Source organism: Sciurus vulgaris (assembly GCF_902686455.1).
Source record: "Sciurus vulgaris genome assembly, chromosome: 11".
In the NCBI taxonomy this organism is placed as follows: Eukaryota; Metazoa; Chordata; class Mammalia; order Rodentia; family Sciuridae; genus Sciurus; species Sciurus vulgaris.
Genome location: NC_136472.1, coordinates 84,468,772 through 84,484,913, shown reverse-complemented (window position 1 = coordinate 84,484,913; position 16,142 = coordinate 84,468,772).

Below are 16,142 nucleotides of genomic sequence, written 5' to 3'. Positions count from 1 at the left end.
GGAGCTGAGCTGCCTTGTGGCTCAGAGAGACAGGAGCTGGGTTTGCGGCCCCTAGATCCCCCAGCCCTGCACAATGCCCAGCAGGTGCCTCTGAGCCAGATGGAGCCGGAGCCTAGCCGGAAGGTTGCACTGGTGGAGCGCGGGTGCCACCTGGTGGTAAGATCTGGAGTTAGCAATGCAACCAGCGCCCGGATAACCCCAGGAAGCAGCCAGTGCCGCGGCCACCACGATGGCCACTCTGCAGTGACCATATTGACGTTCCCCCATTATCTGCAGCGCATCCTTTTGCAGTTTTCCTGCACTTTGCCCTCTCTTGGCTTTAATCAAGTCGCTCCCTCTGTCGTCACAAGCCTATTAATTACATAAGGGTAGCAAATCCATCAAAAATAACCACCCTCCACAGTATTGGGCACTTTATACTATGAACTGAGCTAGGCATAAAGAATTTAACATTATCAAGAAACTGAAGCAAAATCTCGGAATCCACAAAATCAGCATGACATGACCACAACCTACCTCTCTCATCCCATGAAAATTCAGAGTTGGTTTCCTAGAAATCTCTCCTGCCATTCTAGGTTAAAATTGTGTTGAATCAATGTCGAATCTCTAGAAACAGAAAAGGAGAGTTTCCTGGTCAAGTTCCAAGAAGGAATAATAACCATTCTATGAATAACTGGAGTTGAAGACTCTTCACTACAGCAAGCCCAGGGTGTCCTTCATTAACAGCTATCTCTATCTCTTCCTTTGGCTCACTTCTGGTCCTTAAAACTCACCCAGTTCCTGTTCCTTCCACCTCACTGCTGACCATACGCGGTTGTGGTGCTTTTCCTCTCTGTAGGACCTTGGGCTTACACCAGACTATAATGCTTGCCTGTGTGCCCACATGTTTATGCCTATGTTTTAAAATATAACCCTAAAAGTCTTCAGCATCCCTGACCAAGATGTGGGAGTCTCTCTGAGCAGACTTGTGACAGTTTTGATAATCAGAATATAATAGAAGTGACACTGAGTCATTTGGGCTAGAGAAGACCTGGAACCATCCATAATCTTCTTGGAATACTGGTGTCCAGGGGCACCTTTAGTGACTCCTCTGAATACCAAGCTATAGGGAAAGGCCACAGGTAGGTGTTCTGGTTGCCAGTCTCAGTTGAACTGAGAACCTTCAAACCATCTCATTCAGCCCATACCCCAAACCTGTGGGTAAAGAAGTCATCTTAGAAGGGGGCTGTCCCACCCATGATGTTCAGTTCCCAGCCTGTTTCCACCTGAGGCCTCAGACATCACAGAGAACAGGAGCTCCATGTTTACTGTGGCCTTTATGAATTTCTGATCCACAAACCATGTGATCATAAAATAATTGTGTTATGTGTACCATCCCCACGAGGAAAGTACTGGTACAGTTTCTCTAACTAGAAGGAGGCCAGTTGTGTAAAGAAGCCTTTTCGGGCAAGGCCAGGCCCTCCTGGCCTACGACTCCAGGATAAAGGATGCTTGAGTCTTATGGGAGACTTTAATCTCTTATCCTTCACAGTTCTAACTTCCCACTACTCTCATTCTTATTGTCACTTGGAAAAGAATATAAAAGCATTCAAGGTAATATTGAAAGTAATATTGAGTATAATAGAAATAATTATAAATCACTAAATTAGTCCCCAGAAAATTCCAACCTGTCTGCAATTGATATGGATGACATCACTGGTGTGGTAAAGTAACAAATATGATCATACTGCTTTCTTCCAGTTGGACCACTCTCTTACTCTGGAACTCCAGTAGCCACGTACTGAAGGCAGGTCTGCTGTATTCCCCAAACTTTTAGATGCCTGGGCTATGTCAGTGAGTGAAACCAAGATCTCTACCCCGTGGCACTTATCTCCATCAGGGAGAGGTGGCCAAAATATAGATGCAATAAACAAGTCAATCATTCAGCACACTGAAGAGTACTAAGTGTTGAGGATATTAAAAAAAGATTTAAAAAGTAGAGCAGGTTTAAAGGATCTGATGCTAACATGGAGCAAGCCTCACTGTGAATGTGACCTTTAAGCACAGCCTCCAAGAAGGCGGCTACAAAAGCCCTAAGTATATCCAGTCTCTAGGAACACAGGTGTCCAATATCCTACACTTACACATTAAAATGGGAATCTTCAGTAGTACTTGAAGTTTTACTCCAAAATGACCTGCTGAATATGCTTATGCCAAAATATAACAGCGGTTCCACTGTGATAGTCCATTTCTGCTCCCAGAATTTATAGTTAAGGGTATGATCCAAATAACGGGTTCACAGAATACCAAGGCTAACGGTACTATAATTGCCAAAATTTTCTGAGTTGTACTTTTGATGTCAAATTTAAGATATCTTTGCCTAACCCAAGCCCAATAAGATTTTTTCAATAGATTTTTTCTTCCAAGAGTTTTATTTAGGTTTTGCATTTAGGACAATGATACATTTTGAATTAAGTATATGTATATAGTATGAATTAATTCTGTAATTGTTTGCAGTAAGCCTCAAGTTTTTGTTTTGTTTTTGTTGTTGCCATATGGTTAACACTTGTGGTGGAAGATTATCCTTTCCCCTACCAAATGACCATGACACCTTTGAAAATTTTGTTGATGGAACATGTCTGGGCTGATTTCTGAACCAAGTGTAATGTTTCCCTTATCTATTTGTTTTTACATCAATATTAGAATGTCTTTCTTTTGGTAGCTTTATAATAAGTCTTCAAATCAGGTAACCTAAGTCCTCTTTGTTCTTTTTCAAAGTTATTGTGGCTATTTAAAACCTGTCCCACTTCCATTACAAACTTGCAAAATTCATTTATCACTAGTGGCTTTCTCTATATCCCATAGGATTTTCTGCATAGACAATCATGTTGTCTTCCATGAAAGGCAGTGTAACTTCCTGCTTTCCAGTGTGAATGGCTTTCTTTTTATGACTTACTATGGTGCCCAGAATCTTTAGTTCAATGTTAAATGATAAGAGTAGATACTCTTATTAATGATCCTAGAGGAAATGTATTTGGTTTTTCATGATTCAAGTATGACATTAACTGCCAAGATTTTGTTGATGTCCTTTATTAGAAAATTGTTTTCTAAGCTTCTAGTACTCATAAATGAATTCAGCAAAGTAGCAGAATATAAAAGTAACACCCATAAATCAGTTGCATTCCTATACACCAATGACAAATAAGCTGAAAGAGAAATCGGGAAAACTACCCCATTCACAATAATCTCAAAAAGAACAAAATCTAACAAAAGAGGTGAAAGACCTCTAAAATGAAAACCACGGAACACTAAAGAAAGAAATTGAAGGCCTTAGAAGAAGGAAAGACCTCCCATGCTTCTGGATAGGTAGAATTAATGTTGTCAAATGGCCATACTACCAAAAGCATGATACAGATTTAATGTAATTCCTAATAAAATCCCAATGACATTCTTCTTAGAACTAGAAAAGGAAATCATGAAATTCATTTGGAAAAATAAGAGACCCAGAAGAGCCAAAGCAGTTCTTAGCAAGAAGAGTGAAGCAGGAGGCATCAAAATCCCAGACCTTAAATTATACCACAGAGTTATAGTAACAAAAATGGCATGGTATTGGCACAAAAATAGACATGAAGACCAGTGGTACAGAATAGAAGACACAGAGACAAACCCACATAAATACAGTTATCTGAAGCCATAAACATACACTGGGGAAAAGATAGCCTCTTCAAAAGTGGTGCTAGAAAAACTGGAAATCCATATGTAGTAGAGTGAAATTAAACCTCTATCTCTCACCCTGCACAAAACTCAACTCAAAATGGATCAAGGACTTAGGCATTAGACCAGAGAAAATGCACCTACTAGAAGGAAAAGTAGGCCCAACATGGTTTATGTACCAACTTTCTCAATCAGACTCCTAAAGCACAAGAAGTAAAATCAAGAATCAATAAATGGGATGGTATCAAACTAAAAAACTTCTTCACAGCAAAGGAAACAATAAAAATGTGAACAGGGAGCCTACAGAATGGGAGAAAATCTTTACCACTAGCTCCTCAGAGCATTAATCTCCAGGATATACAAAGAAATCAAAAAACTTAACACCAACAAAATAAATAACCCAATCAATAAATGGGCTAAAGAACTGAAAAGGCACTTCACAGAAGAAGAAATATGGTCAAAAAATACATGAAAAAATATTCAACACCTCTAGCAATTAGAGAAATGTAAATCAAAATTACACTGAGATTCCATCTCACTCCAGTCAGAATGGCAATTATCAAGAATACAAGGAACAAAAAATGCTAGCGAGGAGGTAGGGGAAAAGGTTAACTTATACATTGCTGGTGAAACTCCAAATTGGTGCAACCACTCTGGAAGGCAGTGTGGAAATTCCTCAGAAAAGTTGAAATGAAACCACCATTTGACCCAGTTATCCCACTCCTCAGTTTATACCCAAAGGACTTAAAATGAGCACACTACATTGATGCAGCCACATCAATGTTTCCAGTAGCTCAATTCACAATAGCCAAACTATGGAATCAATACAAGTGCCCTACAACTGATGAATGGATAAAGAAAATGTGGTATATATACATAATGGAATATTACTCAGATATAAAGAAGAATGAAATTATTGAATTTGCTGGTAATGGACAGAACTGGAGAATATCATGCTAAGTGAAATAAGCCAGTCCCAAAATACCAAAGGAAGAATGTTCTATCACACAACAAGGGGAAAATTAGTTTATTGAATTAGACAAAGTGAATGAAGAGAAGGGAGGAGGGATATGAATAGGAAAGACAGTAGAATGAACTGGACATCACTTTCCTATCCTTACATATGAATACACTATCAATGTAGCTCCACATCATGTAGAACCACAATAATGGGATCCTAATTGGAACAAGTTATACTTATCCTATGTATGTATGTCACAATACAATCTACTATCATGTATATCTAGAAAGAAGAGAAAAAAGAGAAAGAAAGGGAAGGAAGGAAGGAAGGAAGGAAGGAAGGAAGGAAGGAAGGAAGGAAGGAAGGAAGGAAGGAAGGAAGGAGGGAGGGAGGGAGGGAGGGAGGGAGGGAAGGAAGGAAGGAAGGAAGGAAGAAAGGAAGGAAGGAAAGAAAGAGAAAGAAAGAGAGAGAAAGAAAGAAAGAAAGAAAAAGTTACTTTCTATTTCTTGTTGGAGGAAATTAGCTTCTATTCCTGGTTTCAGAGTTTTGAGAAGTAGATGTTAGTTTTGTCAAAAGCTTTTCTTGATTCTTGATGATTTTCGTGATGATCATAATGTTTTTTTTTAGTTTGTAAATATGATGAATTGCCTTGATTTTCTAAATGATTAATTACTAGTCTTGAATTACTGAGATAAATCCCACTTGGTTGTGATGTGTTGTCCTTTTTATTGTTTGGGATTCTAACATTTTAGTAAGAATTCTTGTCTTTTTGGCCAGAAGATTAGGACTTCAGTTTTCTTTTCTTATAATTTCCCTGCCTGGACTAGGTATTGGGAAAATGTTGCTCTCATAGAATGAGATATAAATTTTCCCTCCTTATTAACTTCCTGGAAGAGTGTGTATAGAATCAGTATATTTTTCATTAGATGTTTGGTGGAACGCCTCAGGTAAACAACAACAGGGCCTATTTTTTTTTTAGTCCCTTATCTAAAAACTCAATTTCTTTAATTCAGTTGTTCATCTAGTTCTTCTTGTATGAGCTTTGTGTTTGTCTTAGTTCATTTAGCATTGCTATAATAAAATGCCACAGATTGTGTAATTTATATAAGAAGAAATTTATTGCCCATGAACCTGAAAGCAACTTGCAATTCTGAGATCAAGACATCAATTCCTGGTGAGGACCTTCTCACCATGCCTTCCCATGACAGGAGCAGAAGAAAGTGAGAGAGCAAGAGGGAATTCTCCTTTTACAATTAACTCACCTCCCTGGCCACCAAGCCACTCCCTAGATGATGGTTGTCAATTCATGTGTGAAGGCAGAGCCCTCCAAGGTCCCACCTCTCAAAACCTCCACACTCGGGATCAGATTTCCCAAGCAAGAACTCTGGGAGATACATTCAAACCATAACAGTATCATTCAAGGAATTTGCCCATTTGATTTATATAGTCAAATTTACTGGCATAAAATTGCTTATGATAGTCTGATTATACTTTTAATTTTTGAAGAATCTTTAATGACATCACCTCTATTGCTGACATTTCTTCATCTTCTTTCTGTATTTTTCTCTAATCTGTTTAGAGGTTTATCAATTTTATTGTTTTGTCTCAAAGAACAAGCATTTGGTTTCATTAATTGTTTCCTTTTTTACAATCACTTCACTGATTTCTAATCTTTTTTGTGGGGGGAGTACTGGAGATTGAACTCAGAGGTGGCACTCGACCACTGAGCCACATCCCCAGCCCTATTTTGTATTTTATTCAGAGACAGGATCTTACTGAGTTGCTTAGTGCCTCTCTTTTCCTGCGGCTGGCTTTGAACTCTGGATCCTCCTGTTTCAGCCCCCTGAGCTGCTGGGATTACAGGCGTACACCACTGTGCCCAGGTGATTTCTAATCTTTATTTCTTCTGTTTCTGCTTATTTTGAATTTAATTTTCTCTTACTTCTTTTCCAATATCTTTAGATGTAAGCTGAGATCAATTTTAGAAATTCCTTCAATTTTACTATAGGCAACTAAGTTGTATTTTTATTTTCATTCAGGTCAATGTACTTTCTAATTTATTATTAACAAGCATGTTTAGTTTTCAAATATTTGGGGAGGTTTCCAGATGTTTGTTATTGATTTATTTTCTTTCTTTCTTTCTCTCCCTTGCTTTTATTGCCAGAGAACACAGACATATGGTTTGAACCCATTTATTGCAAGTTGTTGGATGACCCAAAATATCGTGTCTTTTGCAGATGTTCTGAATATAGATGAAAAGAATGTGTATGTTGTTGTTGGGTGAAGTGTTCTATAAATGTCAATTAAGTCAAGATGGTTGACACTGTTTTTCAAGTCTTACACTTACTGGTTTTTTGTCTACATTTTAATGATAAGGCATTAAAATCTCCAATTGCATTTCTGGATTGCTTATTTCCCTATGCAGTTCTATCAGGTTTTTCCCCCTCATGTATTTAGGTGCTTTGCTATTATATATTAGCTATTTAGGATCATAATTTCCATTTGTTGAAGTGAGCCTTTATCATTTTATGATAGTGTTAATCCTCTATCCAGGCAATAGCCTTAGCTCTGAAATCTACTTGGTTCACTATTACTATAACAATCCATTTTTTTTTTAAATTTGTCTTTTTTCTTTCTCTATACTTCACTTTAAACCTTTAAACAATTCTTTTACATTAGTGAGTTTTGACTAGCTTGCATATAATTGGGTCTTGCTTTTTTTTTATTCAACCTTACAATCTTGCCTTTAGGGGGTTTAGATAATCTACAAATAGTGTGATCACTGACAATTAGGCTCCAATCTATCATATTGTTTACTCTTTGAACTGTGTTCTTTGTTCCATTGTTCCTTTTTCCCTTTTTTCTTTTTGAAAACTGAAAATTTCATCCCATTGTATCTCTTTTGTTAGCTGCTTAGCTGTAACTTTTCTGATGTAAGGAGGAATTACTTCAGAGTTTATATTATACAAGTTTAACTTATTACAGTTTCCTTCATGTAATTTTATACTTACTTCATAAGATAACCTTGCAATGGTACAGTTCCATTTGCCCCTTCCTGAACTTGTGGTTGGTGTTTATTTTGCTGCTATAAACTCCACAGTAAATTGCTACAATTTTTGTTTTAAGAAATAATTTTTTAAAAAGATAATAACAAAAATTGTTTTCATATTTATTCACATATTCATTGTATTCCCACTTGGTGTCATTTTACATCTGCTTGACTAAAAACATTTCTTATTGAGTGGGTCTTCTGGTGATTTTTCCTTCTCTCTCTCTATATATATATATTGTACCAGGGATTGAACCCAGTGGGGCTTAACCCACTGAGCCATGTCCCCAGCCCTTTTTATTTTTTATTCTGAGACAGAGTCTCACTAAGTTGCTGAGACTGGTTTTGAACCCCCAATCCTCCTGCCTCAGCCTCCAGAGCTGGGGGAGTTCTAAGCGTACATCACTATATCCACTTGTAGAATACTATAGAAATGGCAGGTTTGCAGGACTTTCCCCCTGCACTGAGCTAAAGATGTTGCTCCATCCTCTTTTGCATTTTTTTTATTGTAAACAAATGGGATACATGTTATTTCTCTGTACATGGAGTAAAGGCATACCATTTGTATAATCATAAATTTACATAGGGTAATGTTTCATTGTTATTTTTTCCCTTCCCCCCATTCCTCCCACCCCTCTTTTCCCTCTATACAGTCCTTCCTTCCTCCATTCTTGCCACCCTCCCTAACCCTAACCCTAACCCTAACACTAACCCTTCCCACCCACCATTATGTGTCATCATCCACTTATCAGCGAGATCATTTGTCCTTTGGTTTTTTGAGATTGGCTTATCTCACTTAGCATGATATTCTCCAATTTCATCCATTTGCCTGCAAATGGCATAATTTTATCATTCTTTATGGTGGAGTAATATTCCATTGTATATATATACTACAGTTTCTTTATCCATTCATCAGTTGAAGGACATCACCACTTCTATTCAACATCGTCCTTGAAACTCTAGCCAGAGCAACTAGACAAACCAAAGAAATTAAAGGGATACGAATAGGAAAAGAAGAACTCAAACTATCCCTGTTCGCTGATGACATTATATATTTAGAGGAACCCGGAAATTCCACCAGAAAACTTTTAGAACTCAAAAGTGAATTAAGTAAAGTAGCAGGTTACAAGATCAATGCTCATAAATCCAATGCATTTTTATATATAAGTGATGAATCTTCAGAAAGAGAAGTTAGGAAAACTACCCCATTCACAATAGCCTTGAAAAAAATAAAATGCTTGGGAATCAATCTCCATCGTCTTTTGACTGCCATTGTTTTAAATGAGACAGGTCCTGCCATTTTTATTTGGGCTCTTTTCTATGTAGTATGACCTTTTCCCTACCTGGATGCCACTAAATTTTCTTTCCAGTTTCATTTAAAGCAATTTGACAAAGATGTGCCTTGACATGGTTTTCTTCGCGTTTCCTTTTCTTGGGTTCATTGAGTTTCTTTTATCTGTGGGTTTATAGTTTCTATCAGATTTGGAAAAAAAAAATTGGCCATTATGCCTTCAGCTTTTTTTTTTTTTTTTTTTTTTTAATTTTCCTGTACCTCAATTCCCTCCTTCTACTTTATCTCCTGGTTGCTTGAAATTCTTCCTGTCGCACAATAAAGTTTGAGAAATTTTCTATGGCTATGGTTTTAAGTTCAAAAATCCTTTGTTGTCTAATTTGCTGTTACACCCACTCAGTGTTTTGTTTTGGCAGTACTGGGGATTGAAAAAGGGCTTTGAATATGCTACATGCCCTCTATCACTGAGCCAAATCCCCACCTTAGTATAATATTTTGTAAAATATACATTGTATTTTTTATTTATTCTTATTAGTTATCCAGGACAGTAGAATGTGTTTTGACATATTATACACATATGGACTTTAACTTTCCATTCTTCTGTTTGTACATGATGTAGAATTACATTGGTGGTGTACTCATATACACACATAGGAAAGTAATATCTGATTCATTTGCTTTCCTATTCCCATTCCCCACCTTCCCTTCATTCCCCTGTCTAATCCAAAGTACTTCTATTCTTCCCTACTGCCCTGCCCCGCTTACTGTGAGTTAGCATCCACAAATCAGAGAGAACATTTGACCCTTGGCTTTTCGGAATTGGCTTATTTCACTTAGCATGATAGTCTCCGGTTCCATTCATTTACTGGCAAATGACATTTCATTTCTCTTTGTGACTGAGTAATATTCCATTGTGTATATGTGCCACATTTTCTTTATCCATTCATCTGATGAAGGTCACCTAGGCGGTTCCATAGTTTAGCTATTGTGAATTGAACCACTCCATTGTATTTTGAATCTCTTAATATTTTCTGTTCCATTGTATATCTTCCTTGTCTCCCCTTAACATACTCAATCTGGCCCTCTGAACTTCTCCTTGACTGCATGGCACATGGTTACAATGTCTTTTTGCATTAATTCTATTATTTGTGACCATGTTGGGTCTATTTCTATTCATTTTTTCCTCCTCTTATGGGTTGAATTTTCAGGGTTTTTCAATGCCTGGTAAGTTTTCACTGGATGCCAAACATTTTGAATTTAACTTCATTGCCTATTGAATATTTTTTATATTCTTTATTTTTGTAATTTGTTCTAACAGTTACATGGAAACCGAGATTTTTGAAGATAATTTTTAAGCTTCAATAGGTGAGGTCACAACAGGTATTAGTCTAGGGTTAATTTTATTTTCATACTAAGACAATCAATACTTTCCTGACTACTCTATATTGTGCCCTTTGTATTATGAAGTTCCCCACTCTGGCTAACGAACTATTCACTGCCTTATGTGATGCAGTGATTGCTCCCTCTTCTCCTTTCAGGTGTTTTTCTCTCCAGCCTTAGTAATTTCCCCATACAGGCACTGAGTTCACAGCTAAAGTATTGAGGGCATACTCTTTAGATCACCAAGTTTGCTTTCTGTTCAGCACTCTCTTTTTTTGTTCTCTGCCCTATGAATTTCATCCATTTCAGCCTGTCTAGATTCTTGGCTCTGTTTTTTTCAATTCGGGGAAACTTCTGGATTCTGTTTAGCTCTCTTCCCCTGAGCTGCCATCTGGAACCATACTTCAGGCATCAGCAAGAACAATCATAGGACTTGACCCATTTGTGTTCCTTCTTTTGGGGTTACTGCCCTGCACTGAGAGTCAGGTTTTTAAATTGTTCCAGGTGAAGAGGTAAGTTCACTTCCCGTTCTTCTGTCTAGGCTGGAAATAAAGTGGAGAATAAGATGGATTAAATTATGTTATGTGCATGTATGAATATGGCACAATAAATTGTACTATTATGTATAATTACAATGCACCAATAAAAAAACAGTAAAAAAAATTACAGTTTTGGAGACAAGGTTTTTATTTCAATGTTAGATGATTACTTTTAAAGGAAAAGAGTAACAGGTATTACTTCAGTTTAAACTTTCAATTCTTGGAGATACGAGTTCAAATTTCAGTACAGTCACCTTGGGCAAATTACCAGCTTCTTTGATTTCCTGTTCCCTGAGTGGTAAAACAGAACTAATGACACTTATTTCACAGGGTGTGAGAAATGAATGTGATATAAACAACCTACCATATATCAGAGGCTCATTGATTACATTTTTCATTTTTCCCCCTAAAAATGAATATTGGAGAAGCTATTTATTACAGCTCGACCTATCTTGATAAGTGATCCCAACCCTTACCCACTCTCTAATATCTAAGATACTGTTACAGAAAAAAAATTAAATCACAATATTATTTTGAAAAGCCAGACAAAAAATATAACTCTGGGCAAATTGCCTGTGATTTTTAATCTGTGAAACTGATTGGGAAGAGCTTTGTGTCCTGCCCTGTCTACTTCTGTTAAGTGGGGAATAATCCAGAATTCCAGCTCTGTCAGGAAAAAACAAACAAATGAAACAGATGACGAATCATTTGTCTAAGACCTGAAGCCAAACTGGCTTCAATAGCTGCAGGGATTGTAGTAGAAGCCAATTTCCTAGAGTATTTACAAAATCATTTGTAAGGACGATATTTTCCAGACGTTCACAGGGATAGCTAAAGGTTGATATTTGCTTTGCAGATTCCACGAAGTTAGCAGGCATTCAATAGGCAGCTGCTGAGAACACCACCTCCCACCCTAACTCCACTCTCTTTATAAAGGGCTCACAGGAGCCTTGGGATGGAGCATAAGCTAGAGTCTTTGTTCTTAAAATATATGCCACAATTTAAAGGAGCAACAGGTGAATACACAGATTATCACAATGAAATGTTCTTTATTGGAGGTACTAGCAACTGCTAAATTAAGACAGAGACAAAAGATCAGGCAAGGACTCACTGACTAAAGATGTCAGAGTGTGGTTCAGATTTCTGTACATTCAGTCTGTTTGGTAAACTGGTCCAGTTTGAATATGCTTTGGCTGCTATAGCAAGAATCCTTTTAGTGGAAAGTAAAGCTGCAAATGGTTGTAGTATTAGCAACTGAGAAGAACAGAAAAATCATTCTGAACGATCAGCGAAAATTATACAAGGTAGAACCAATTACCAAGCACGTAAGTTTGGTATAGTGACATGGGCCAGAAAAGAGTGCTTCTACAGAGCTTAAAAACTAGCTCAGCAATACTATCTTGTTTGCCAAGAACCCATTCCCACAGATCATCTGGTACAGAAAATACCTCCTGCTATGCAAGAACACATCCAGTCAGGCAGTGTTGGTCCATTTGGAGTTTCTCTGATTTTTTTGTGGTTGGACTGTATGGTCATATTTATTTCCATCAGATCCATCCAGGACTTATTTCGCCTAGAAAACTACAGCAATGGGAAAGAACTATGGGAGCGAGAAAACCTTCCTTGAGAAAAGATATAACAAAGATCTGGAACTTTAGATGCCATTCACACAGCCACCTTAACCCTAAAGGAAAGATTTGGGGCAAATGGCAGAAGATAACAGAAGGTGCAATCCACAATGAAGCTGGATTTAGGGGATTTGCTTCACTTTAAGCTAAAATTTGGCTGCCACAGCACAATAATGAAGTGACTAAAAAATCCATATTTCAGACAACCTATTTACTGAAATATGCTTAAAACATGTTTTATTTTGTAGACTTTGTGCAGACATTTCTACAGGGCCTGAGGGACAGCTGTTTTTTGAGTGACACTTATGAATCATAATAAATTGTTAAGGTTTTTCAAAAGATGAATGAAACTTTCAAAGAAGAGGTGACTGAATACTTCAGGATATGTGCAGAAGTAGAGGAGGAGAGAAAAGGAGAATTCTAAATGTTTGGAAGGAAGGATATAATTGAAATAAAACTGAGGCCTAATCTATATAGGGTTGGAATATGTCAATTAAAAAATATTTTTGGCTAGAAAGTAACAGAATTCTTAAGGCCTTAAATGATAGAGGTTTGTTTTCTCAAAATGCTCAGATATAGGTAGTTACTGCTATTGATTCATTGGTTGAAGAATGTCATGTGGGCAGCACATTCTGTTTTTCTTCCTGATATCCTCAACATGCTAATTTTTCATCTTTGTACTTTTTTACCTCATATTGTAAGGTATGATTGATGCCACAGATCTAGACCACAGTGACTAATACTAGTGTCCTACACAAGAGGAAAAGAATCCAAAGAGCTTTCCTTTTCTGGAGGGAAGGGGGTCCCAGAGTTTCCCAGATTTTCCATTTCATCTTATTAGCCAAAAATTGGTCACATGACTGCCCTCTGAGGAAATTCTGGTTATAAAAGTAGCTGAACAAAAAGAAAGGAGTAACATAAAAGATATAAAACAAATCTGATCCAGTCCCTGGGGCTGGGCATACTGCTATCTTAACATCAAGCTTTTATACACAAGGAAGAACAATTAAACAGTCAGTAAGTGAGGATTAACAACTGTAATCCCATTTCTGAACTTTAATCCGAGTTATAAAAAGTGTTCTAGTGGAGAGGAGGGAGATGCCCTGAAATCCACCTGTGCTTTCCTGAAGCTTATTGGGGCCTTAGTGATTCCCTCCAGCAGGGACAGGCTTTCAAAAACTGCAGACTCAGATTCAGATGCAATGGAATAGCTTCCTTCCTGTAGCTTTGAAGTTTTTCTTTTACACTATAAATTAATTCAAAAGAAAGAAATTTAAAATTCTTTTCATATAAAACTTCTATTACTTTTAACATATTGTCAATTTAATAAGGAAATAACTGCTGTCTTTTCTTAAGCAGCACAAGGCCAGTTGATGACACAAACACTGAACACGCTGATGGAGCAAAGTATCTGTGGGTCAATCCCTGGTTTGACCACTGGCCTCCAGTCAGGTTTACAGTCACAGCAATGCTTGCAGACATGGTCCCTACTTTAATAATGAACTCCCCCTTCCTCTCCCGTCACAGACGCTCTCTTCAGTCAGCCAAGTTGGGCAGTAGAGGCCTGTAGCAGATACCACTGGGATGTGGCTCTGAACATTCCTCCTGGGACTAGATCCCTCTGGCTTACCTCTAAGGAGTGAGAAGAAAAGAGGAGGTAGTTTGCTTCTTACAGACTCAACACTCCTTAAAGCTCTTACCTGATCAAGAGCCAGTCTGACGATTGTATCTGAACTCACCTTCAATTTGCCCTGAAATAAATGGGAAAATAATGCCTCTTTTTTTGCCCCTAAATAACTCAAGCTAGAGAAATAAATGACCAAGTTACTTTAGAATAGCACAGGCTTGAGAAGTTAAAGAAAGAAATAGGAAAAGATAGATATGGTTTGAAATGTGTGCTGAGTCTTTTCTCACCCATCCATTTTGGCTGTCCCATAGTGACCAAAAAACACACAATGTACTTCTGCATTATTAAGCATTTCAGACCTTTGGTACTAATCCCTCTCTCAGGGCTTCAGGGCCCTCTTGGGTGACCAAAATAATATGAGAAGAAAATTCACTTACAGAGCTCATTCATGACTGAGAAAAGTTTAAACAACACTGAGAAAATCAGTCTCAGAAATTAACCAGTCCAAATTAAGGGATGAGAGAGGGAGTACTGCAGGGGCAACTTTACTGCAGGTCCACTGGTCCACTCTGTGGAGATCTGGATATCTCAAGCCACAAAGGGCAAAGGGATGTTGAGTCTGACTGAGGTTATTACTGGGAGTTTTACATCTGTGAGGACGAAAGATAATGTCCAATATATTATCTCATTTCAAAGAGATTTGGAGGAGGGACAGATGGGCAAAATATGAGAAAGCAAAAGGAAAAATAAATTTCTTCTTGTTCCTTAAATGAAGCCACAACATATCAGAGTCAAGCCATGTTACAGGGTTGTTAAGAAGACATTGTTCTGGAATTAAAGACCTTACGAACAGAGAAACATCTTTCCATGTTTGCGCAATTATCTTCCATGTCATCCTGCCTAAGAAATGGAGAACTAAATGTTTATTCCATTGTCATAATCTTTCCAGAGGCCCCACCCCCGCCCCCACTACACTAGCTGGAGTCAAATGGTCGCACTGGAGCTCTTGAGTCTGAGGAGTACAAAATAACACCAGCAAGAGAAGAAGGGCAAAGGAGCAACAAGCGGTCAGGCATAAAGATTCCAAGTCTGGTTAGACTGGGGATATAGCTCAATGGTTACATGCCTGCTTACATTCCCAGTGCAGGGGGAAGAAAAAAATCCAAGGCTGGGAAGAAGAAGAAAGGAGAGAATTGGGACAGGGAGAAGGAAGAACAAAGGGACAAGATAATTTCCAAAAGACTAGCTATGAATTTCTTTCTCCAATTAAAAGTTGCTCACTTGTCTCCGTGTAAAATGACATATATTATTCTTTACCACAGCCTCAATCCTAGGATACAGGCTGCATTATGGACAAGCTCCTCTGCTGTTTTCAGAAGTCACACCCCAGCGTCAGCGTCACTTCTCTATAGTAACTTTTTCATAACCAAAGAGTTATCACCAAGTCACGTAGGGATACAACTTGAAACAGAAACACAATACCACACAGCCCTACAATCAGAGTCCACACCCAGATCTCAGGGTCACCTCAGTCCCTGACCCTCCTTTCCCTGTTAATTCCAAGAAAAGATATTATAGAGGCAGCACCAACTCTGAAAGGCCATCAAAACGAAGGCACATGATCAAGGAACTTCAATAACTTTAAGACAGTCTAAGAACTGTCTCCTATGCCTCCAGAATGAAGGCACCTTATTTCTCATCACCTTCAAAGCCAGTCTCACAGAAATTATTCATTTCTTGTTCCTTTTTAAACATTTTTAACCTTTGGGTCACTCATTTTCAGTTACCCAAATTTTCTTTGAAAGAAAATGAGGGGCTGGGGATGTGGCTCAGCAGTAGAATAAGTCCCTAGTACTTTAAAAAAAAAAAAAAGTTTCTTCATCAGCTGGGCATAGTGTCACATGCCTGTAATTCCAGCAATTTGGTAGGCTGAGGCAGGAGGATCACAACTTCAAGGCCAGCCTCAGCAATTTA